The sequence below is a fragment of the Pleurodeles waltl genome, chromosome 3_1 (assembly GCF_031143425.1).
Source record: "Pleurodeles waltl isolate 20211129_DDA chromosome 3_1, aPleWal1.hap1.20221129, whole genome shotgun sequence".
In the NCBI taxonomy this organism is placed as follows: Eukaryota; Metazoa; Chordata; class Amphibia; order Caudata; family Salamandridae; genus Pleurodeles; species Pleurodeles waltl.
In genome coordinates, this window is record NC_090440.1 from 201,913,621 (window position 1) to 201,938,841 (window position 25,221).

A 25,221-nucleotide genomic window follows, 5' to 3' on the forward strand; every position below is an offset into this window, starting at 1 on the left:
TGATGGCATTCCTGGGATACCCTCTCACCCTGAATCTACTGGTCAACCTAGTTTTTTTCTTTCAAAAGCAGGGATAGTACTGCAATTTCGCTTGATATGGAGCACTTCACCATTGGTAATGCTCCATTTAAAACTAGGTGGGTGATGACTGCGTGCATACAGCAGGCTGTTGCCTGCAGTACTTTTTCTGTACAAACTAGTTTGTATAGTCTCACCTTCCACATATACCCAAACATCCAAAAAGTTAATCTCTGTTTTGTGTATCTTATGTGTGAAAATCAAGGTAAGTTAATTCTCAGAAATGAAAGACAAAAAATCATTCAACTTTTTCCCTGGACCATTCCATATAATGAATAAGTCATTGATATAGCGTGTCGAAAAGCATAAGATGCTGCATCCAATTATCATGCCCCTCTATCCAAAATGATGTGCCTCCCACTAGCCCATAAAAATACAGGCAAAGCTAGGCACAAAACAACTTTCCATAGCTGTCCCGGACAATTGTTTGTACCACTAAGCACCAAAAAGAAAATAATTATTTTCAAGGCAAAAATGCAGCATACTCAGTAACATCATGGAATGGTCATACAGGTACAGAGGTTTGTCCCTGAAAAAATATCTGCATGCCTAATTCATGGCTTGCACAGGTGTATAATGATATTGCATCAATTGTAACCAAAAAATAGCTGGACTTCCAGGGGATATCCTGGACCTCAACCCCTCCCGATCTCGTGCTGAGATCTGATTGCCTGATAGTACTTCAATAACAGACTCCGTTGGTTGAATTGTTGTCAGCCATCTTGGGACTTGGCTGAAGCCAAGTCCCCAAAATAAATGAACACCCTGACCCCTTAGCTCTGATGATGGGGTCCCAGAGGGACCCCCAGGGCTAAAAAGCATTTAATTTATTTTATGAGCGGCGGCGCGGTGGAGCCACGGATCCACCGTAATTTTTTTTTTTAAATGAAGCGTGGTCTCCCCCTCTTCATTACTGTAAAGCCCCTAGGTTGGCTAAGTCCCGGGGGCATTTGTTTGTAAATCCATGGGGGGGGGGCTCTTGCCCCCTCTTGCTGCCTCGGGCACCACCACCTTCCCGGAGCTTATAATTAATATGCGGGGGCAGCATGCCACCTACTGCCCTGCGGAACGCCACCTCCTCAGGTCCTTGATTGAATGTGTGGGGGGGACCGCATGCCCCCTGCTGCCCAAGGGACTACCACCTCCCCGGGGCAAATAATTAAAAAAATTAAAGGGGGTCCCTCTGGGACCACTGCGCCCTGGGGACCACCTCCCCACAGGTCTTTGTTGTCATCAGAGGGAGGAGCTTCGGATGGCCCTGGCACCCCTCCCCCCCCCCAGGGCCAGCTCCTGCTATGTCCCACAGTGCCCACCCCCGGGACATAGCTGTTTGCTGTGGCTTGGCTGCAGCTGCAGCCAAGCCACAGCAAACACTTCAGATATTGGCAGCTGGACCTGTAAAGTAGGTCCTGCTGTCAAAATCCAAAGCTTTCATCTCTGTCCCTTGCAGGCGTGCAGCAGACAGAGATGAAATGCTTCAGCAAGCACGGAGCTGCTATCAAAGCAACTCCCTCCTTGCGGAAGCAATGCCACTGCGAGGAAAGCCTTAAGGCAACCCCCGCAGTGCCAGGTAGCCTGTAAGGGCATTTTCATAAAACATAAATACAAATGAAAAAAAACTAATAATAAATATTGAGGGTCCCAGGCAGTCAATAAAGGGCTAAGAAAAACAAAAATAAATAAAACCAAATAGATCAGTGTGAAGTTTGCTAGAACTTCACACTGAGCCGTCAGGGGTTGAGTCCAGCCTGACTCGTTTTCCTTTTTCTTTTTTTTTTTAAGTTAAAAATTATTTTAATTTGTAAAAATTACACTTACATTTTCATTTTTATTTGAATAGAAATATGTCATTCTAAGTAGATCATGCATCAAAACCAAAAAAAACTCACTCTCTCCATCTTTCAATCTTTTTCTCCTACTTACACATGCACTCAGACCCTTAATCATCCACTGACAGACCCACTCAGACACTGACACACCCACTCACAGACCCACTCAGTCTCTTGTGCACACAGACACAGCCCCAGTCAGACCCTCATGCACCTCCTCAAAGACCCACTAAGACTTTCACACACCCACTCACAGACCCACTGACAGCCTCATCAGAGACCCAGGCGCACATTGGCACACCCACTAAAACACTGATGTATGCACTTTCATACCCAGACACTCCCACATCCACTCTCACCCCTAGATACACTCTCCCACACCTATTCTGACTCCCAGAGAGGCTGCAAACAACTTTTGCTGCACATGACCAAAGGGCTTTGCACAGCATGGGGTTGGGTGGTTAGGGGGGTTGGCCGCAGGGTCTGGCTGCAGGCCAGGTCTTGCAGGAAACCTCTGCTGTGCACTGGCGAAGGCCATGCATGGTTGGGTGCTTATAGGGGGATGGCCTCAGGGCCTGGCCAACTGCCGCTGTGCACGGCCAAAGGCGGTGTGCGACTGTGGTTGGATTGACGTATAGTAATGGAAATTATTATATGTTAAAAGGAAAACCATATACCTTCACTGAAAAAAACAAAGGATTCAGGGATGTTATAGTTAGGAAATAAAACTAAAAAAAAAAAATAGAAATTCACTTGAAAAAACAAATGTTACTGGGTCATTAAAGTCAGGCTCACATTTTAAAAGTCCACAACCATGAAAACTCACCAGTTATAGTTAGAGTTACCTCAAGCAACTATAACTCGTGCCCTAAGGTAACTATAACTTGCACTATGGCCATTCACTGCTTATTACCCCACAAATTACAGCACTCATGACATCTTTGATATCATCATTGATAAAGTCACTGAAAGATCTGCAGTAAAATAATTGAACACATACCTGTGCATGGCGCGGCGTGAGTTACGGTTACCTTAGGGCACAAGTTATATTCATTTGTGGCAACTCTAACTATAACTGGTGAATTTCTATGGTTTCATATGTTTAAAATGTGAGCCTAACTATAACGTCCCTGTAACCGTTAGTTTTTTTTAAGTGTGTGTGTGTGTGTGTGTGTGTGTGTGTGTGTGTGTATATATATATGTGTACATTGTTGGGACTTTTCAATTACCACCTCTGTAGTCACAAAGAATGCTCCTCGTGCTTGCCATTTACTCTCATTGAATTGCACATCGGACCTGTACTGCTCCAGGGGACAGAAGAGGCACTGCCATGTTTTGGGAGAGTCACAAGTAAACAAGGTTCTGTGAGAAGATGTTTATGCTGTGTGTAGCCTATAGGTTTACTCATTAGTATGTGGCATGCAGTTTAACTATATGACATGGACAAGATCATTCAATTGCCATGGAAGGTTTCCCTCCTCCTCCATTTAGAGACATTTTAAGGGATGGGCAAAGTGGGCTCTGGCCCAGGGCCCTAGCCTTTCAGGCGGCTCCCTGAGAGAGACAGGTTTGTGCTGCAGAGAGTCTTCCCCGGATGACCTTGCGTAATTCTTCAAACAGATTGTTTTAAGTACTGTTTCTCTTGAATTATTTTTAATATGAGTGATGTCTAAGAGTCTAGTACAGACATTTTGCAGATAAATCTTGTGTTTTTCTTTCATGCAACATCCATTAAAAAGTTCCTTTCAGATCAAAACAGGGCTCACATATGAGAAACTGGAGAATGTCACAAATTATTTGCAATACTATTAGTGAGCTGCTACTGTGTTACAATATTGAAAACTCACATCCCTATCCCTGATTATTAGATGTAAACAAATTTAGAATACGAGCATGCCTTTGCATCCTTGGTAACCTGACCAAAGAGTGCATGAAAGAGCTGAAATTGGATCATAAATTCAAAGCTGTTCCAAAACAAGTTCGCCCTGGAGCCCAAAATCTTTAAGATGTCCTTGCCTCCATAGTTTCTTCAAAGCCTTCTTGTGCCTCCATTGAACTGTGAGCCATAGAACTATGGGTCCAGTGCCTGCTTAGATGCTGTAATGTCGCTGGTCGGTGATGTAACCGACCAGCTTATTGGTAATTTGTGTGTGGGGGAATCCACGGATGTTGCTGAGCGGATTCCCCCTTGTGGTGATAGTGAATTTGGTTTGCTCCGAGGCATGAGCCTCGGAGCTATAAATAAAGGAAGGCGTGGCCGAGAGCCAGGGACACGCGGCAGGCAGAGTGAGACGGGGGACCCGTACTGCTGCCGTGAGCGCGTGGCTGACCTTCCTCGACCACGCTGAAATATCATATCCAACCCAACAGTGTCGAGTGAGTTTGTCGACCGCGGCGCTCCATAATTAAGCGTTAATGTCGGTGCTGCCATAGCACCCGACATTACAAATTGGCGACGAGGGGGCGCGAACCCTCGCCCCTGGCTGTGTCGTCGCTGCGGCCGCGTGAAGAACACGTGGTGCTAGCGCGGCGCTTGCACAGCCGAAGAAAAAAAAACAAAACAAATTAAACGGCGGCCGCACAACGCGTGGTGCTTGTGCCGAGTCCATTTTTGTTTTATAACACAGAGAGGCGGCCGTGAGTGACACGGTGCTCGTGCCTGCTCTGTTTCAAGACATTTCTGCACAAGGAGAGTGCAGAGTGCAACAAAAAAGAGGTTTAGTGTGTGCACCACCATTTTTTTTTCTCTCTCTCAAAAAAAATAATAATAAATAATAAAGGGGAAACAGAAAGTAATTTGAAAAGGACAATTTTTTTTTCTGGCAAAAAAAAAATAAAAAAAAAGGAAAAAAGGGAACATACCTCTGTCACGCTGTCACCTGCACAGCAGAAGTAAGTCTACGGCAAGTTTTCTCAACCAAGCCAGCAATAATGTCCGCAATACCTCCGGTAGAGCCATTCATTGTAGAGGGGGCACCATCTGCCCAGGCTCCAAAGTGGAAAGAATGGGTAGAAAGAGTACTCCTATTCTTTCAGGCCACTAAGGTAGAAGATGACCAGAAGCGTTCATTGCTGATCCACATAGGTGGTAGAGACATATACAAGATATCAAAAAACCTAGTGGAGAATGAACCCAAAACGCATGTTACGCTGATAGCGGCACTAAACAGGCATTTTGAACCTATGGTTAACACAGACTATGAAAGATTCATATTTAGACAAGCGAGACAACAAATGGAAGAGTCGCTAGATGCGTTCCACCTAAGGTTGAGAGAGCTGGCAAGCACGTGCAGATTCAATGATGAAACGGAGGAGGTAAGAGGGCAGTTGATTTAAGGGTGTGCGTCTCTAAGATTTCGAGAGCGTATCCTGGAGGAATCTGGAAAATCATTGCCAGACATTTTACAATTAGGGCGCACAAAAGAACTGTCGAAAGCCAGAGCTTCACACATGGAAGCTGCGTTACAGCGACCCATAAAAGAAGAGGTGGTCAATGTAGCCACCACGCCTGTGAACCGGCCCAGACAAAAACTGAGTAAAGTCCGAACAAGGCAGTGCTGGTATTGTGGAGGGATGCCACATAAGTCATCTGAGTGCCCAGCCAGAGGAAAAATATGCTCCAGCTGTGGTAAAATGAACCATTTTGCAAAGGTTTGCCGGTCGAAGACAGCTGCAAGTGCATCGGTCAATGTTGCACTGGAAGAGGCTACTCCTGAAAAAGTAGGTAGAGGGAGTGACATGGATGACGATGAGACGATGATTCATGTGGTACATTCTTTATTTGCGGTCAAACCCTTTAGTCCTCAGCAGGCGTCTCTTCCAAGGTGCCAAATAGTGATGGGAGATCACAGTATTGTGGCTGTAGTGGACACAGGGGCGTCAATAAATCTTTTAGCTGCGGAAGAGTACAATCGGATGGCACAGCCTCCAATGTTAGCCAAGACTAACATTAAGGTATATGCATTTGGACAGAGCACCCCTTTGGATTTGAAAGGCGTGTTCCTGTTACGACTCGGTCATCCCATTTCCAGGGGGCGCTGTAAGGGGACTGTCAGAAGCCTGGGAATCACCTTGAACACCTATCTAGAGTCCCTAGCTGACTCCTGTTTGTTTCTCTTTTCTCCATGTTACACTTGTGTAGGACTACATTTGCTTCTTGGGACTGCAAATCCCATAATGCACAGCTTGGTAGTCAGGAAAACCCGGATTCTGTTTCCCATTGTTTTCAATGGGAGAAGTCCAGTTGCTCCTTTTTACTGGATCCTCTCCTCCAGGACTTGCAAGTGTCCGAAACCACACACACCTGTGACCACTCCTGTGCAGCCCAGCTTGGAACTGCTTATAAGCAGCCATTCCCTCAAGATCCTTGTCGTGCATCGGACTTCAATTCCTTTGTGTTACAGACCCCTTGTCGGATGGTGTTCCAGTTTTGTTCCTGTTCCTTTTCTGTTCCAGCTTGATCCTGTTTCCTGTTTCTCTGCCCTGTTCCTGGTTGTTCCAGCCAGAGCCTGCTCCCTACTTCTTAGCCTTGTACCTGTTTGTTTCTTCCAAAGCCTGCTCCCTGTTTCTCTGCCCTGCTCCTGCCTTGTTTCAGCCTGAACCTTCTCTCTGTTTCCCAGTCCTGTTTACTGCTCATTTCCTACTCCCTGTATTCCAGTCCTGTCCTTGCCTGTTCCAGCCAGAGCCTGTTCTCAGTTTCCCAGTCCTGTCTCTGTCTGTCCCAGCCAGAAGTTTGCGCCCTGTTTTCAAGTCCTAGTCCCGCCTTTGCTTCAGCCTGAGCCTGTTCCTAGTTCTTGCCTCTGCCTCTTTGTTTGTTCCCTTCTGTTTCTGTTTCTTCTTGGTTCTTTGTGTCTGGTAAGTGTTCTATCAGTCTTCACCAGTGTATACGTGTCCTCCTGTGTACTGGGGTTGGCTCCTGGTTTCCAGGAGGCAATTCCAGCCCCCATCCTTGTCCAGTGTTATACGTTGTATTTCGTGCCTGACAGTGTGCTATTGCTGTTTTCTCAGGAATCGCCACTGTGTTTCCAGCTGGACCCACAAGAGCGTGTCCTGTGTATGTAAGTACTATCCTTGTTTGTGCTCTAGGGTCCAGAGACAGAATCACTTCTGCTGCCTCCTTTCTATGGGGCTGGCAGGGTGACTATCTGTAAGAGCAAACTGCACAGAGGCATTGAGATTCCCTGTCACTGTGGGAGGTTCTGCGCCTTACTCTGTGTACAACCCCAGCGTGTTTGTCCACTGGTAATCCGTTTCCTGTTTGTTCACACAAGGGTTGCTCTGCTTTTACTTTCCTGTTTCCTGTGCCTATCCATAGCTGTCCTTTCCGTGTATGCCTTTAGCTGCTCCTCTGCCCCAGTGTACTACCTCTTTAGGATATTCGGTGACCTCAAGGGGTGTCCCAACCAAAGTCCTGATCAGACCCGCCCGAAACCGTGACAGAATGCACGACCCAAACATTTCAAGCTCCCCTGGCAGTAAAGGCACACACAAACCTAAAGGGCTTTCCTATCATGTTAAGACACCCCTTTCTAAGCCTATACATTCTCTGAAATCCTCTAAAAAAGACCTTAGTTTAAAGGATAGACTTGTTAAAGAAAACCATAACTTGCAAGCTCAGTACTATACTGAGTGGCTTGCTAATCTTTCAATGATAGACTATTATGTTATTTGTGGCTATGACCCCCAGTCCCTGTCTGTAGAAGAAATACAAGGACGTAATGAGTTTTTGCAATATCTATTAGCTGAAGCCAGTAAGAATGTTTGTAACCGTAGAAGTGCTTTTGCTACCTCTGCACAAGACACTCACACTCAAGAAAAACTGGTTAATTCCTTGCCTCATGCTAGCGCATCCCAAGTTCACTTCCAGCACTCTGCCAAAACAAAGAACCCTGACACTGTTCAAGAAGCCACACTAGGGATTCCCTTGTTTTCTGTTGAGTGCTTCAGCCCATCTAGGCCAGTTTCTCAGAATTCAAAGTGCAGTGCTAACTCTTATAAAGACCTATCAGTCCCTCAGAGCTTTCAAGTCAGCAGGCTAGACCCTGTATCTAAGGGATCACTAAAGGCTGTGGGATTCCTTAGTTCAACTCAAATGGCTTGTGCTCCTCCCAAATTGGATGACAGTACATCAGTCTCAATTCCTAAGTGTTGTGCTGACTCGTGTAAAGATCTACCAGTCCCTCAGTACTTTCAAGTGAGCAGGATAGAACCTGTATCAAAGGGATCAGTAAAGACTGTGGGATTCCTTAGTTCAATTCAAAAAGCTTGTGCTCTTCCCAAACTGGATGATAATATACCAGTCTCAATCCCTAAAAGCTCTGCTAAACCCTTTTCTATTCTGAGTGGGTTTGATAACAATATGGACATACACACACTAAAAGAGCAGTTTGGGCAGATTAAAAGGCAGATATCAGATTTCTATGATGAATATGTTGTAACATACACAAGAAATCTTGCACATGGGCTCTTTTCATCAATGCATATTTCACTGTTGGCAGAACCAGACATTCTGTTTATCTGTAAGGTAGAAGAAGTAACAGACCAGCTGATGGAAACTACTGCAAGGCAATTTGAAAACCTGAAAAAAGAAAATGATCACCAGCTTTCGCTTAAAGAACAGTATGCTACTTTGTGTGCCTCTCCAAAGACTGCTATAAAGCAGATTTTCCCTGCTATGAATGAATGTCAAGAGACTGCTCCAGTTATAAATATATCAGCCTCTTTTTCAGACTCTCTCTCAGCTTGTAGTTCTCCAGAGAATATCCCAGTACAGTTGACTGAATCTCTGACATCTCTGAGAGATTTGACACCTCTTGATTCAAAGGATGGATCTGAGTCTTCAGAAGGAAGTGTCTCAGCCCCTCTATCAGAACAAATAAAGCCAAAGGAAGAAGAGAGTTCTGATGCAGACTCCAATAGCTGCACCTTAAGAAACCAAGATATGACTTTACTGGAGATTAATGGCAAGTTGTGCAACAGTGTTGAAGAATCTGAATCTAGTAATGACAGTGGTTTCTGCCTTGCCGTAAACAAACCTGCAGATAGTGCTGTCCAAATGGCGCACACACCTGAATTTTCAGATTGTGGGGATACTCCTGACCTTTCAAACAATATCATAGAATTTTCAGATAATGAAGAGACAGTTCATGTTTCAAGTGAACTAATGGATTTTTCTGACCGTGAAGAAATACCCGCAATTACTAAGAATGTAATGGACTTCTCAGAAAGTTTAAAAATCTCTTCTGTGTCAAAGCAAACCGTAGGGATTTCAGAAAAGGAAGAAAGCCAGCAATCTGAAACTAAACAGCCTGTCATAAGAAATGAGAGCCTTCTCCTAGAACTGGACACAGTTGCAGCCTCAACCACTGATCCTGACCCGCTGATCCCTGCCAATGTGTATCCTGTTTCCAGCTCCACCATTAGTGAAGACAAGATCTCTGAGCTACCGGTATCTGATCTTGATGTAAAATCAGCCACACCAATGCCACCTGCTGTGTCTCTGAAATTAAAGACTCCTGAAAACCAGCAATCTGAAACTGAAGCTCAAGTACTGAAAGATGTCATATTTCCCACTAAAACTAAAGACTTGAATTTTAATCTTGTATTCGAAGATCTGATGATAAGTACTGTTCTTAGTGTTTTATTGCAAGAAACCATCATCAGTTCAAAGGCTAGAGCTGAAAATTTAGATAACAGTGTAAAGGTGATTTCTGAAGAGACTCCAGTTCTATTTCTTTCCAAAGAACAACCTTTCAATGTTAACAGAGTTGAAGATCAACTACCTGTAGTAGAAATGCCTTGCAAAGAAACCATTTCTGATACCACAAACACACCACAGAGCACTTGCAATGAAGAAATCTCAGTCTTGCCAGAAGATCACCATAAAGAATTAGTTTGTGGAACTTCTACATTTTCAGATGTTAATCCAGTTTCTAAAGACTTGAAAACTCTTGTTTCTCCTGAATTTGATACTCCAATGTCATCCAAGATGAAAGACAATTCTGACTTTTTCATGTTTACCTTGAGAACACCATGTCTCCCATGTCTTACCCATGTCTCCAAAGTTTCTATGCTTTGCAAGCCTCAGACCACAATCAATGCAAATACTGCTGCAGAAACAGACATATCCTGTTTGTCGGAAGGAGTTACAGACCTTACTAATACGCCAATTATGTCCTCCAAAGAAGACAGTACTGAACAGGAAACTAAAGTCCCAAATGATACCGCCCACGATGCAATTCCAGATCTCCTTGCTCCTGAATCCACTTCACCAGAAACCAACTCCATGCACTCCTCCCGTATCAATCGAACAATAAAGAGGAAAGACATCAGAGCCCATATGGGTATTAATACATGCTTTGCTCATTGGAATATTCACCTATGGCAGGACTGTAAACTTATCAACCAAGGTTGGTGTTGGATTTTCTTGCTGTGGCTTTTCCTCTTCAACTTTTTTCAGCCAAAGGATCGCCTTCTCTTCTTGAGCAGACTGGTGGGAGGGGGTATACTGTTACGACTCGGTCATCCCATTTCCAGGGGGCGCTGTAAGGGGACTGTCAGAAGCCTGGGAATCACCTTGAACACCTATCTAGAGTCCCTAGCTGACTCCTGTTTGTTTCTCTTTTCTCCATGTTACACTTGTGTAGGACTACATTTGCTTCTTGGGACTGCAAATCCCATAATGCACAGCTTGGTAGTCAGGAAAACCCGGATTCTGTTTCCCATTGTTTTCAATGGGAGAAGTCCAGTTGCTCCTTTTTACTGGATCCTCTCCTCCAGGACTTGCAAGTGTCCGAAACCACACACACCTGTGACCACTCCTGTGCAGCCCAGCTTGGAACTGCTTATAAGCAGCCATTTCCTCAAGATCCTTGTCGTGCATCGGACTTCAATTCCTTTGTGTTACAGACCCCTTGTCGGATGGTGTTCCAGTTTTGTTCCTGTTCCTTTTCTGTTCCAGCTTGATCCTGTTTCCTGTTTCTCTGCCCTGTTCCTGGTTGTTCCAGCCAGAGCCTGCTCCCTACTTCTTAGCCTTGTACCTGTTTGTTTCTTCCAAAGCCTGCTCCCTGTTTCTCTGCCCTGCTCCTGCCTGGTTTCAGCCTGAACCTTCTCTCTGTTTCCCAGTCCTGTTTACTGCTCATTTCCTACTCCCTGTATTCCAGTCCTGTCCTTGCCTGTTCCAGCCAGAGCCTGTTCTCAGTTTCCCAGTCCTGTCTCTGTCTGTCCCAGCCAGAAGTTTGCGCCCTGTTTTCAAGTCCTAGTCCCGCCTTTGCTTCAGCCTGAGCCTGTTCCTAGTTCTTGCCTCTGCCTCTTTGTTTGTTCCCTTCTGTTTCTGTTTCTTCTTGGTTCTTTGTGTCTGGTAAGTGTTCTATCAGTCTTCACCAGTGTATACGTGTCCTCCTGTGTACTGGGGTTGGCTCCTGGTTTCCAGGAGGCAATTCCAGCCCCCATCCTTGTCCAGTGTTATACGTTGTATTTCGTGCCTGACAGTGTGCTATTGCTGTTTTCTCAGGAATCGCCACTGTGTTTCCAGCTGGACCCACAAGAGCGTGTCCTGTGTATGTAAGTACTATCCTTGTTTGTGCTCTAGGGTCCAGAGACAGAATCACTTCTGCTGCCTCCTTTCTATGGGGCTGGCAGGGTGACTATCTGTAAGAGCAAACTGCACAGAGGCATTGAGATTCCCTGTCACTGTGGGAGGTTCTGCGCCTTACTCTGTGTACAACCCCAGCGTGTTTGTCCACTGGTAATCCGTTTCCTGTTTGTTCACACAAGGGTTGCTCTGCTTTTACTTTCCTGTTTCCTGTGCCTATCCATAGCTGTCCTTTCCGTGTATGCCTTTAGCTGCTCCTCTGCCCCAGTGTACTACCTCTTTAGGATATTCGGTGACCTCAAGGGGTGTCCCAACCAAAGTCCTGATCAGACCCGCCCGAAACCGTGACAGTTGCAAACCAATCTGGTGCATGGGTCACAGTCCACTTCGGCAAAAGTCTACGTGACTGAAGGAGGAATGGGAATGCTATTAGGATGCAAAGCTGCTGAAGAGCTGGCAATTGTAACATTTGCTTTCAGCATTCATCAAGAGTCCATGACAGAATTGGTCGCCCGATATGAAGGGGTGTTCAATGGCATAGGATGTCTCCGAGGTAGAGAAGTCAAGCTCCACATTGATCCTACAGTACAACCAGTTGCTCTTCGTCACCGGCGAGTGGCCTTCCACCTTCGACCCAAAGTAAAGAGTTGGCAGACTATCTACACATCACTGGCACCTATCACCGTCGAATCACTCCACGTTGGCCTCAAGCTAACGGTGAGGTTGAGAGGTTCATGCGGACTCTTAATAAAGTTATTCGAATAGCTGTTGCTCAATCTGTTGAATATGCTATATTTTAATTCCTGAGAAATTATCGGCAAACACCACATTCCACCACCAACAGAGCTCCAACTCACCTTGCGTTTGGGAGGGCCTCGTTGGATGCTATTCCTCACCATTCGTCTTGGATTCCTCCAGCTGTGTCCAGGAACCTGGTTCAGGAGAAGAGGAGGATGTCGAATCAGCAGGCGACCTGTAGGCGCCGGGCTATTCCCTCGGAGCTGAAAGTTGGTGATCAAGTGCTGTTGAGACATACGGTGCCGGGAAGCAAGTTTCGCACTCCGTTCGGCACTGTCCCATGGATTGTTGTTCAAAGAAAAGGTTCGGCTATTGTGGCCCGGCGTGGCGATGAGACTGTGACCCGCAACGTTTCTTTGTTTAAGCGATTTCACTCTCCAGCGGGTGCTGTCAGGGATGAGGTCGTTGATGCTGGGGAGTTGGTTCCGTCATCTTCAGGTCTTGCTGTGGATGATTCAGTGTCTCGTTCAGCTATTGGTATGGATGCGGGTCCCCTTCCTGGCCCAGTTGACGCAGCCTCTAGTGACGTGACTCCGGAGGTGTTGTCTCATCGGTCCGAGTCCACTCGATACAACCTGCGCAGCAATCCTTGCCATTCAGTTCGACTGCGTGATCATCTGTGTGATTTTTGAACTGTGAGAACATTTGTTTTTGTGCCGTTGGTTGCGTTTTGATTTAAAAAAAAAAAAATTGGGGGGAGGAATGTAATGTCGCTGGTCGGTGATGTAACCGACCAGCTTATTGGTAATTTGTGTGTGGGGGAATCCACGGATGTTGCCGAGCGGATTCCCCCTTGTGGTGATAGTGAATTTGGTTTGCTCCGAGGCATGGGCCTCGGAGCTATAAATAAAGGAAGGCGTGGCCGGGAGCCAGGGACACGCGGCAGGCAGAGTAAGACGGGGGACCCGTACTGCTGCCGTGAGCGCGTGGCTGGCCTTCCTCGACCACGCTGAAGTATCATATCCAACCCAACAGTGTCGAGTGAGTTTGTCGGCCGCGGCGCTCCATAATTAAGCGTTAATGTCGTTGCTGCCATAGTACCCGACATTACAGATGACATCTGCAGGCGCCAAAGAGAAAATGTGCCTATTGAAACACTAATCAGGTCAAAAGGACTCGGAGGCTTCTACCAACTACCACAAATCGTTGAAGTTCACAGTGAAATGCTATATGTACCAGCCGAGGTGGGCAAGATAATTTCCACCATGAAAGCTCTACTCGAACACTATTCAGTTACCAGTAGGTTCTGGCTGCACTGAAATAGTTATAACCAATTTTCAAATCGAGGGTGTGCTTTGATGAAATAATCAGAGAATAATTGAACAGATAAACTAGTAGGTACAGAATGCTCTCGATGTTGCCGATACCAGAGGACCTCGTGTCATTAAATTAACGACACAGGTTGAGGGTTAGAAGAGGCGTCACTGTGCAACAAAAGCCAGCAACAAAAATAACATGTCTGTTGGAAAAATGTTACATTTTGGTGCAAGCTTGTATTTATCAATGAATTCATGTTTTGCGTTTTTTATTAGCGTGCTCTTGGTGAATTGAAACTTATATGTTAGTTAATTAAAGCTTTAAAATAAATTGGATTTCACTATTTAAAATATGAATTTAAAAGCTCTGAAAGCTCTCTTGTTAAACACAAATGATTTCTAGCAAGGTTATAAAGGCACTACGCTATTCCTCTGTGCTGCAGCCGCAAAGGTGCAGGCGTTCAGTTAACCTTGATGTGTTCTCCGGGCCCATCGGGGTCCATCCAGGGCTTCCCAGCGGCGGACATTTTGTGTACTCCGCTGGCTTCCTAACAGGTTTCACATCTTCTGCACCCGCTTCACGCCTTTTCGACTCAGTTCCCCTTACGTCTTTCACTGCGCAGGAGAGAGGCCTGGAGGGAAACCGAAAGGAGGGAAACGATGAAGGTGGAGTGAGGACATGGCCTAAATGCGCTTTTCTCGCTTTCTGTGTTGTTTGCTCTGTTGCGTGGCACGAAACCCAAATGTTTGATCTTTTTATTGCAGTTTACTGCTTACCATGAGCACCCCTTACTTTCCTTGCTGTCCCCATTTCCACTATACTAAGCGTCTTTCATCCCTGTCTCCTTGGGGATAGTTTTTCACTTTTTAAAGGGCCATGCACTCATAACCTAATTTTCCCTCCCACGTGCTTGCATGCATTGGTGTAACAAAACCTTAAAAGCCCCTCCCCACTGCCCTCCAAGATATGCTATAATGCCCCCCCCCTCACCTCCAACATATACTCACCCTGCCACCCACTTTGATCAAATTAGGTATACACACCACACCAACAGCAGGAGCTTCAGTAATAAAATCAACATCTAAAATATGGATGTGCGCTATAGTCATGGTAACTGCAGGGCTTTCTAAAATGGATTTAAAAAATGGGGGATGAGGGGCTAACTTAGTTGGGAGTTTCTCAAAAACTTAAATCAACACAGTCTTTATGAAAAGGGTCTACACGGGGTTACTTTGTGATAGGTATGGAAATTAAATCCATTCACAGTTAAAATAAACCTAATCGGTCACTCCTCCCTTTGTTCTTTGGTTACCATGTGCACTTTCATATATTACGATTTTGATAATTTCCCACCTAGTGTTGCGCCACTCGTGTACCACTTGTTAGGAAATTCTGTCTCATTTGAGTGTATTGTTGTCTAGGTTGAAATTAACACCTCCATACATACTATGCAAGACATTAAACCTTCTGCTCCTTGCTTTTCCTGTTTGCAGGACATGGGAATGCCTAAGCGTGTTTCGTTTTGCAACTGCGACATAGACACCACCCACATATTGCAATCACTGGACAATTCAAGGTCTTTCCAAAAGTGTGGGACGATGGTTGCAGCTGTCACGTGACCGCTTGGATAAATATGGTACCAAACTTTGTTTTTCCAACAAGGTTTAAACACTAAATCAGCTAGTAAGTCTTAGGCTGTGCTAAAAGGGAACGTAAGGGACTTTCTAGTAATTGAGGGGCTGTCAGAAGCATTATTTCTCAGCATAAGCAAATATTGTAAGTGCTTTTCAGAAAATTGTGCGCTTGAAGGAAACGCTTGATGCACAAAAATCAAATACGTCTGCAACAAGAAATGCAGTGCTCAATACTATGTGCTTATTGCTGTCCCTTTGCGGGTTATTAGGCCATGACAATTAATGTGTAGTAAATAAAGTACAGGATTTGATTCTATGGTTCTATAATAATAATAACTTGCACTTATATAGCACTTCATAGAACTATTCTGTCACTTCTAAGCACTGTAAATAACAAATATTGTTGCCCAATTTACGTTACTTAATTTAATGACCTCAGCATGATGTAAGTCTGAGTTTGTCTTGGTAGGATTCAAACATTTGACCTTCAGATATATTTTGTTAGTGCAGATGTTCTATTCATTGAGCCACCAGAAATCACACTAGCAAATCGGCGTTGTTTTATTTTCTTACTGACAAATTTATACATAAGCGTGTGCCATGATATGCTACAGTTCTTCCAATAAACGTGTGTGGTACTTGAATATTTTAGTGTACTGCTTAATGTGACAAACAGTGTGCCAGTGGCGCTCATTAATTGAGAAACTGATGCTTAAAGGAATGAAATATATTTGGGCTGCTTTAGCACCTGCGTCTGCTCAGGGCTTCAGTGCTAGAAATTGTAGCTTATTACTAGGCCTAGGCGGTACTCGTGGCGTTTCACTCCATGCAATTCCACAGAGTTACATAAAAACTTTGAGAGTTTCTGCGTAGTTCCACGGTAGGCAGAGTTCGGGCTTGTTGTGCTGCTCGCTCTGATTTTTAGTGCCAGGATCTTGTTCTGCGCTGTAAAATCAGCATGAACTGCACCACGCGCCATGCCAGAGGGTGCGGCTTCTTTCTGCCGTTTGAGTAGATTTTCTTCTCGAGCGGCAGCTTACTATACGCGGACAGTCGCAACCTGAAGTGACCGCTCACTTTGAGAAATCTCAGAGAGATGTTCTAGTGCCAGAAAATGGCACTAGCGGATGCAAATTCTCACTCACCAAATTAACGTTGGCGAGCCACGCATGAGAAAATACCCTGCAATGCAGCTGTTGGCAAAGTTTTTCCTGAACTCCTTGCTTCAGGCAGAACGCAGAGTGGGCAAAACTACTCAAACTCCACCAGCAGAGTGGATTTTTTCACCCACCCCTACTTATTACCCTTGTATGTACAGATCTTGTGGGGGAAGGCATCACTTATATCCCTTGTTTATAGCTATTGTCATAGTCCAAGTCTACATATTACACCTGTACCGTACATATTCCATAATTGCTACAACCATACCACAGAGTACTCAACCTGGATCAAACAGTGGGGGAGGTGCACATATAAATGGCTAACAGCCAGACCGACACACAACAGCTACAACATCCCAATCCCATTTATCGGTATATTTCATAAAACATAGCATGACTCTATGGAGAGAACAGGGATCACCATGTGTCTACATAGTGTTTCATTTTCTAAGATTCTTGCCTGCATTTTCAAAGTAAAATTGAAAGAGGTGGAATCAGCTGCCATATTCTGATGAGGACTGTAGCACATATTAATAAATGCCTGAGAAAACCAATCCTTTGTGACGTGTAAGGGAACGGTCCCAGGGTTCAGAAACGCTGCTTCTGAGAGTAGAAGCTACCTCAAGGCTAGCAAAGTCAGACTGGGACAATTGGCAGCCTCAACTAGTACATTCCCTCACTTTCTTCTAGCCAGCAACTGCAAAGGAACACCAGACCCCCAGAAGCGTCAGACGCCAGCCTAACACCACTCCTGCTAACTGCAAAACAGCCAGTCTTCTCCCTGCCCTTTCCTGCCTTCCAGTGCATGCAAAAGTGACAAGTCAATGACGGCTAAGGGACATAAACACCACATGAAGCCATTACAGCTAGCCTCCAGAGGCCAATCGGGTAAATCCTTCCTTTCCCACTTTCTAACAAATCCACTTCCATGGTTTCGCTTGCTCGGACATGCCTGGTAAATGATCCTCAATATCAAGAATACTTCCTTATTATGTCTTTTAGGACTGGGGATGGACTCGGGCTAGAGCCAGTACCTCCAAGTAAAGTACACTCACCATGTGCCTCACAAACCATGCACCTCACTTTGTCCTATATTAAACTTAGCCCAAATCAAGACCATGCATACACTCAAATTGCACTCATTTGTAAAACTTCCAGAATCTTATCTACATCCTCTTCCCAAGCATTTATACCCAAACCTCAAAACACATCTTCCTCCTCATGTTTATCAATATACCTTTAGCAGTTCTCTATGACCCTCATATCAGGGACATGACCATGCACCAAACTATGTGCACTCTTCATTTTCATTGCAGAAACGTGGTTCTTGTCCACAGCCTCTAACATTCAATGTCTGCATCCCTAAAGACAACAGTGATAGAAAGAAGAAAGTTAGTAGACTTGCTGTCGTTCAGATGTTCATGAGCCTTTCATCCTTAATGAACCAGCTACACTGAAACCATTTGAACTTCTCAACTTCTACTTCCCCTCTCTGTATCCTAACCTGCCACCTTCATTCTTATCTACTGAACCAGCAACAGTGACTTCACTAAATAAATCTCAGACCTCGTGGCCTCTGCCTCTATTGAATACACCTATCCTACATTCCTTAGAGACTTCAATCTCTCTGAAGGCTCTACCACAAAAAAAACCATAAAGAATCAAAATCTCCTCAGCATCCTAGCCATCAAGCTTATATTCAATCTCATGCATGCCCTTGACACATCTGGACAGGTTGACAACCTCGCCACACTCGTCTCGTGTCTTCATGCCAATCCAACATGAGAAAAAACATATCGCTCATTCTCATTCAGAAGCACTCATCAATCTCTCCAACTCACAATGCACGTAAGCCCACACTAGTTGTCAACATACTCATCAACCAATACATCACCCTAAAAACACCATATATACTTCAACAAATCACTGACGTCATGAGCCTCCAAATTCAAAGCACTGGGGTTAGAATAAAGATTTGTCATCAATGGACTGAAGTCAACTGAAACCAGGTTACCATCCTCAAAATGACCAACAGAAGAAACCTCACACTCACTGTCACAGTCCTTCACCAAGCCTTGAAACAGCACCCAAGTGTACTGGGAGAGAGAGGCTCAGCACAGTCCACTGACCACCCTTTTGCGTGAAAAATGCTGCTTTATTTAAACAGGTGCCCATTACAATAATATTCCTGGAAAAACTGCCTTACAAAACTAAATCTTCACTATACATCATATGAACTTTCCATTTTCCTACCTCCACCCCTTCTGTCTAACCCACGTACCCAAACCTGCAACTCTCTACTTCCTGTTGTACTATAGTTTTACCTTTGCAACTTTAACTTTCCCCTATAGCTTCTGACAGCATATATCAACCTCTAACCAATGTAGCTTACTATACTTAACCTCTAACTTCCTGGCTACATCCAGGTGAGAGTGTGTTCACTCCCTCCTTTTCCACATGGTTCGCCAATGGCAAAACCATTTAAACTACTGTAAACTCATGCAAAACTTTCCAGGCCACCGGCAAGCACCTGTTTCAAGTGACATCACTCATTTCAAAGAAACTAACTCCAGCTGTGCACCTGTCCCAACCAGAAGCTCTAAAAGGTAAAAATTTGCCAGAACAAAAAAAAAAAATGACCAAATGAAAAAAGGGAGGCCGGTGGGCCAGGCTACAAAGTTCCCAGCCTACACTCCCTGCCACCAGTCACCGGGCCACGTGAACCTAAAATGGTGGCAGGCAGCCAGAAATAGCCTATTATGTAACCCCTGGGCTATATCAACTTATGCTTGAAGCCCAAACACGATGGCAGTCGCCTGGACTGCACCGCCCTCCTAATATCCCCGGGGAGCAGACCTACCTGTGGTCGGCTGCCCCACCCAAGCCCCCAGTGTGATCAATCACTTCTTGACTGAAATGCTGAACAAAATTTGAACCACAACTGTTGGCTCCAAAGCCATTGGGATATCCTGTGCTCATACTTACATTATGATTCACAGTCCGGAACCTGCAACAAAACATTGGTTACATGGTGATTGGCCAAAGTTTGGTGTCTGTTAGTGTGTTTGTAAGTCCTGTAATACAGTGAGTAGCAGGAATGCAAAGTAGAGGAGCACTTCACAGCTAGGGGAGTGAGGCAAATCCAGACGAGAATACAGGGTTAGTCTAGGAAAGTTGCAATAGCTGTGGTGACTGGTGTCCGTGCTTGGTCGCATGTCTATTTCTGTGTGTGTGTGTGTGTGTGTGTGTGTGCGCATGTATATAGAACCATGCATGACTGTTATTTCACACTTTAATCACTCTCAATAATTACCTATGGGGCTATCATGAAGGCAGATACAAAGACTGTAAATAAACTAGTGTAGGGCAGCCAGGCACACCCTGTTCCATTTACTTTGAGATCATGCCCTGCCAGCTCACAACAACCTCCATCAGTTGTCAGTGTATTTTAATTCAGAGTACTTCCCAGCTTTTTGGGAATATCATCTCATGTACATCCTCCTTGGTAACACACATGCTCAAAAGCAGGGCTATATCTTGTTTATCCATGTTTGCATGTGTGTAAACAGTTTGTAACAGTGATATGTCAGTGAGGTAGTACAATGCAAATTCACAATTATCTCCATGCATATACTGTCATCTTCACATTACCAGACCTGACAAGTGAAAAGATTGTTTATGCCCCACCTTTCCCCGTTCAACATAGAGGCTAGTGTTTGCAGAGTAAGTTTGTCAGAACAATCTGGTAGGAAAATGTTTTTCGAGTTCCTGAAGCTTGCCTTTTGATGATAGCATCAAATCGTGCTCACAAGAAAATACAGAGAACCACTTCCAGATGTAATACCCATGTAAATATGTCTATCAGATGCCTTCTGAGGGCTTTACTACAGGCAGTGTGCATCTCCAATGGGATAATACTCTCCCAAGTGCACAGCTTCCCTCTTATTCTCCATAGATTTACATGACAAGTGTGCACACTTACTGTAAGTGGTGACTAGCTGTGGGATTGCTACTGATAACGCATCCCGCCTTAAATAATTAATTAGTCTGGGGCTCGTTTTAGGCCAATGAATCTTTTGACCCTGATGGAAGACACCTCAGGACGAGACAATTAATCAACATAGCAATCAATAGATCAATAACATCATCAATATTCACTATAACAAATCGATTCAATTTGGATAATGGCATAAGTAAGAATCAAATCACACCAAGACCTCTCAGTCATGAAAAACCACACAATATTCTGTAAGATTTATGATATTTATTCCCTATTGATTACACTCTACTAGCAAGTTTATTAGTCTCAAAACCATAAAACACCAACACTGTTATAATATGGCAACTCGAATAAGATTTCATCAAAGCAAAAATCATAAACATTAGAACAAAACACAACGTCAACATGGGTTATTCTTAGCAGAGTATCATTAGCGCATTATTCAACAAAGCATAGATTCAGTCATTTGTCTATTTGCGTTTGTTTAGTGAATTCCTTAACTAACCTTGAATTAGCATTAGCATGTTGGGCTTCATGCAAAACAATTTAGCAACATGAATTTCAAAAACATCTAACTATGGTCTCTATCAAAAGGGCAGTTGGTACCTAGAAAGAAAAGGCAAACAGACAATTAAAATGTTATCATTATATAGTTACCCTCCGTAATGGGTCAGCATAGAGTCAGTCTTCGTCCTCAGGACATCAGTTGATTCTCCATCAGCCAAGAAACACAGCAAAGTTCAGCAGGACGGGTAATAAGGGACACTTCTCTCATAAGGAGAAAAGTGTGAATCGGGCAAGGCAAAGTAAGGATGGTTCGAAGAGTATAAACTGCAAAGTCTTTAAACAGAGTGCCAAAGTGTCTAGGCAATAGCAAAGGCACGTAGTAGTTATGGCAAAGGAATGGCATATATTGGCTGATTTCTCCTGGTGTCAAAGGATTATATTAAACTTGTTGTACAGTCCCCTAATTTCCAATTGGGCAAGTTTTGGTGCACCATTATCTCCAGCCAATGGTTTACTTGTCGCGTCATTAAGATTGTCACCTCATAACAGTTCTCACGTAGTTTATTGGCTCCTCTAAATGACGTCTCCAACGCGTAGAATGTCAGGTACAATTTCATATTCTCGCGGTCCTCTCACAGACCCAGTCAGTAGTTCCATTGTCTATACCAGTTCAGGCGACCTTGTACCTGTTGCAAATTTACACTGTTGCATTCGGCAAGAATGTCTCCTTGAGCAAGTCGAGTCTCATGAGAAAGAATTTACTACGGTTACACACATCTTCCTAGCTTTCTGGAAAAGTACGGCTACATGTCCTTCAGCAAGTCAGCCCTTTGCACGTTAGAAAAACACATTTAATATGAAACCGGGCAGCTAGGCCCCGACTCATGCTAACTAAGGCCTAGTGATTAATTAGCAAAACCTTAACATATAACTCTTAATACTAATACAAATCATACATTAGTACATTAATATTTCATTATTAGTCAGTTTCAATTATCATCGTATATGTTGTTGGCCACTTCCCGTGGGCACATTTCAAAGACACGTTTAGTAAAAGCACATTAATACATTTTCTATGCGGCATCATTATGCATTAATTCGTAAACATTTCATGGTAATTTTGATTATAAAACTACACTCCAACACTACTGAAGCTTGAGCCAAGTTTGTGCAGTTGCCTGGCTGTGGCTCAGCTCGAGGCCCTCTGTCTTGGGTCCTGGAGCCGAAAATTAACTGACCTTTCACGTGGCTTCTGCCTGCAACCCAGACACTAACCTCAAGTGCCAAAAATTAAAGATAAAGTATTAACCATTAATCCTTGATTGAAAGAGATAACCATCGAGGGGTTAAGTTGCACAATGTGAAATGAGAAAACCTGGAATCAATCCCAGCTTTCCCGCTTGACCAGACTGTGAGGGTCTAGGCAACTATTTGATTGCACAGAGCCTCCTCTTTTACTTCATTCTCACATATGAGGACACCTTCAAATACATGAGTTGAAGATGTCAAAGGTACAAATCCTCATTTTCTTGATTTAATAAACTAATATTATTCCATGTATAATAAGAATATATGACACTTACAGATAACAAGTGATATACCTATTAGTTCACTGATGGCATGCAGTAAGGGCAGGAGGGCAGGAATGTTTCTAAATCCATGTTTTAGAACTATCAGTTTCAATAAATCCCTCTCAGTTCAATGACATAACCTGATGTACTAAGGTGAAATGTTCCTCATGCTAAAGAAATATACCTTTTTGAATTTCAGAGAGGCTTTATTATTTTTTACATGATGCTTTTGGATTGTTTCCAAACCAGATATGTTAATTGTTCAGTTTGTGCTCTTAGAGCCAAGCCAGACCTTTGGCTCAGGCTCTCCCTATTCATTTGTTGTCTCGCCCTCCTCTAATAGGAAGGGAAGCATTCTTGCTCGCATACTTCAGCCCTGCCAAGTTGTGTGATGTGCTGCTGTAGTCCAGGATTTTTATTGGAATTCTGGGACTTGTAGTCTTGTTTATCCTATTTTAAAAAAGGACTTCAAGTCCCAGAATTCATAGTAAAAAACCGGGACTGGAGCAGCAAAGCATGCATGGACCTGGGAAGCCTGGCAGCTATGCTACTTTCACAGCATCTCCTGGGACCTTAAACACTTTGTTAAATGAAAAAAAATATAAACAACTTGCAGTTTGAACGAATCACTGGGCCTTGTAGTGGATCCTATTTAGTTTTAATGGGAATCAAGAGTTTAGCTTAGCCTTTGGCTTGCAGGCCTGTGCCCTGTCACCTAGTGACTTTTAACCTACTTAGCTTGATCGGTTTTAGCACATTTATTTAATTATTTCTTCCAAGATGGGTGCCCTGTTTATAGTTAGGAAGATGTTTTAGTTTCACATTATCAGTGCCATTCTATAAAGGCATCACTATCAGCATCAAAGATAAATGATATATGTAGGTATTCACATCATGTACTTTCCCACTTTCGTGTGACAGTAACATAATGTACCTTTTCAAGGAATTATTTATATAATTGCCGCCCCAAGCATGCCTTCTTATCTATTGTTTGGGAACATACCTCCGTCAGGGGTCATACAAGATCTGTATATATACATCTCACTCAGACAAGATGATCAGAGGGATTCCTACCAGTTGCCATCAATGCAATCTACGCAACACGTCGCCTTGATGCTGACCCAGTTTTCGTGTCACCACAGAGTCTGATCTAGAAACCTAATTTCAAGGTAATGAGGGGCTCTTCTCATTGACATTGTACTGCCAGATTAGGTTTAACACACCTAGCACTCTTTAGGTTAGAGATTAGGTTCATCGTGCTAGGGCATTAGGGCCTATTTCTGTTACATGTTATTGCAAGATGGAGGGGTCTTTGTATTCATGACTCTCATTTTTACCATTCTGTTTCTTGCATTGTTCATTATACTAGTCATTGCAGCCCATGCATTTTACAGTAGTTTGCAGTCCTGTTCAAAAACCTATTAAAAACTTTACTGAATCTCCTTCATTGCCTTTGTGTGACTGAGAAATGTTGCTCATGTGAGAGAAGGGTAATCTCAGTTTAACCACAACTCCTCTGAGATGTCGCACTCTTGAGACAATGTGTAAAGTCTGCCACAAATCACCTTTTACTTTGTGGGTTTTGGATGAGGTACTGCTTGTGAGTCGGGAGGGTTGGGACGACAGTTGTGACTTGTTGTAGGTTTGGCCTAGTTGCCTACAAACAAAAGTACTGTCATCCCTAAACCAGCAGTCTTGCCTGGAGCAAGAGTCTAACTACGACAGCCTTAAGACAGGGACTCTGTCTTCATGGACATGCTTTAGGGGACCTGTGGACAGACTGTGCACACCCCACTCCCTGGTTTGACACAGGCATCACACAAACTGTTTTCGTTTGCCCTTTGCACGTACGAACAAGACGACTAGGGCACAGAAAATGATACTAAATGGCGATATGCACTACACTCTCTCATTACAGGTGGGGTATAAGGCAAGAAGCCCTCTTCCTTCACCTGAAAGACATTATGCTGCTGGAAAGGGTGCCCATCCAGTCCGCCCCTTCAGGTCGAGCCAAGGCTGAGCAGAGACTTCTGCGTGTGGTTTTCTGTGCACTGACAATGCACTTCTGAAGATGGCTCAGGAAGTCCCTCTAAGATTACAAAGCTTATTGGCCCTCTACACTGCTTGGTATGCTGGGCCCTTTGTTAGGCCCCTGTTTGCACATTTACTGATATAATTTCCTGGTGACTGCTGGAGATGCACATTAAACCTATTCACAGCGTTCTTAGATCAGAGATAGGAAGATGTAGGTGAAATTGTCGATCTTTTAAGTTAACTTGATTTTCAGACCGATGAGTGCATGGATCCATTGCCTTGGTGGCAGAAGTGGTATATGCTCAATAGGCATATGGCAAATCACATCAAAGTAAAACTTCTATTAAGCCACCGGAATTAGGGGGGAGCACTGATGTTGAGGACGTCTCCGTCTTTTAAGGAAGCTTGTGATAACGGGATAGAGCAGTTGAGTGGCAAGACCAAAGTAATAATCTGTTGTAAACAGAGCTGGAGCATCCTTCCAGTAGAGCACATTTCCAGGGCGACTAAAATGCTAATTTCCCTTTTGCATTCTGCCAGATATTGTCCCATACTTGTGGCCTTTCTTTCTTCCCAGCAGTAAATCTGGCTGTATTGTTGTTTTAATTCGAGTAAGTGATCCCCCAATAATATAGAGTAATTATTAATTTATACTGCTATGTAGAACAGTTTCACTAGAATCTGGTGTGTGTGCAGCACATTCGTTCGTGTTTATCTTTGATTATTGAATTGCAGTTTATTTGGCAAAAATGTTTGACCAA

General features: G+C 43.9%; 1 protein-coding gene across 15 annotated transcripts in view; it reads left to right on the forward strand.

The window, feature by feature from the left end:
- The window catches only part of LINGO1 (leucine rich repeat and Ig domain containing 1), a 3,157,620-nt gene that overhangs the window by 1,021,891 nt on the left and 2,110,508 nt on the right, over positions 1-25,221 (forward strand). The gene's annotated exons all lie outside the window — the stretch shown is intronic.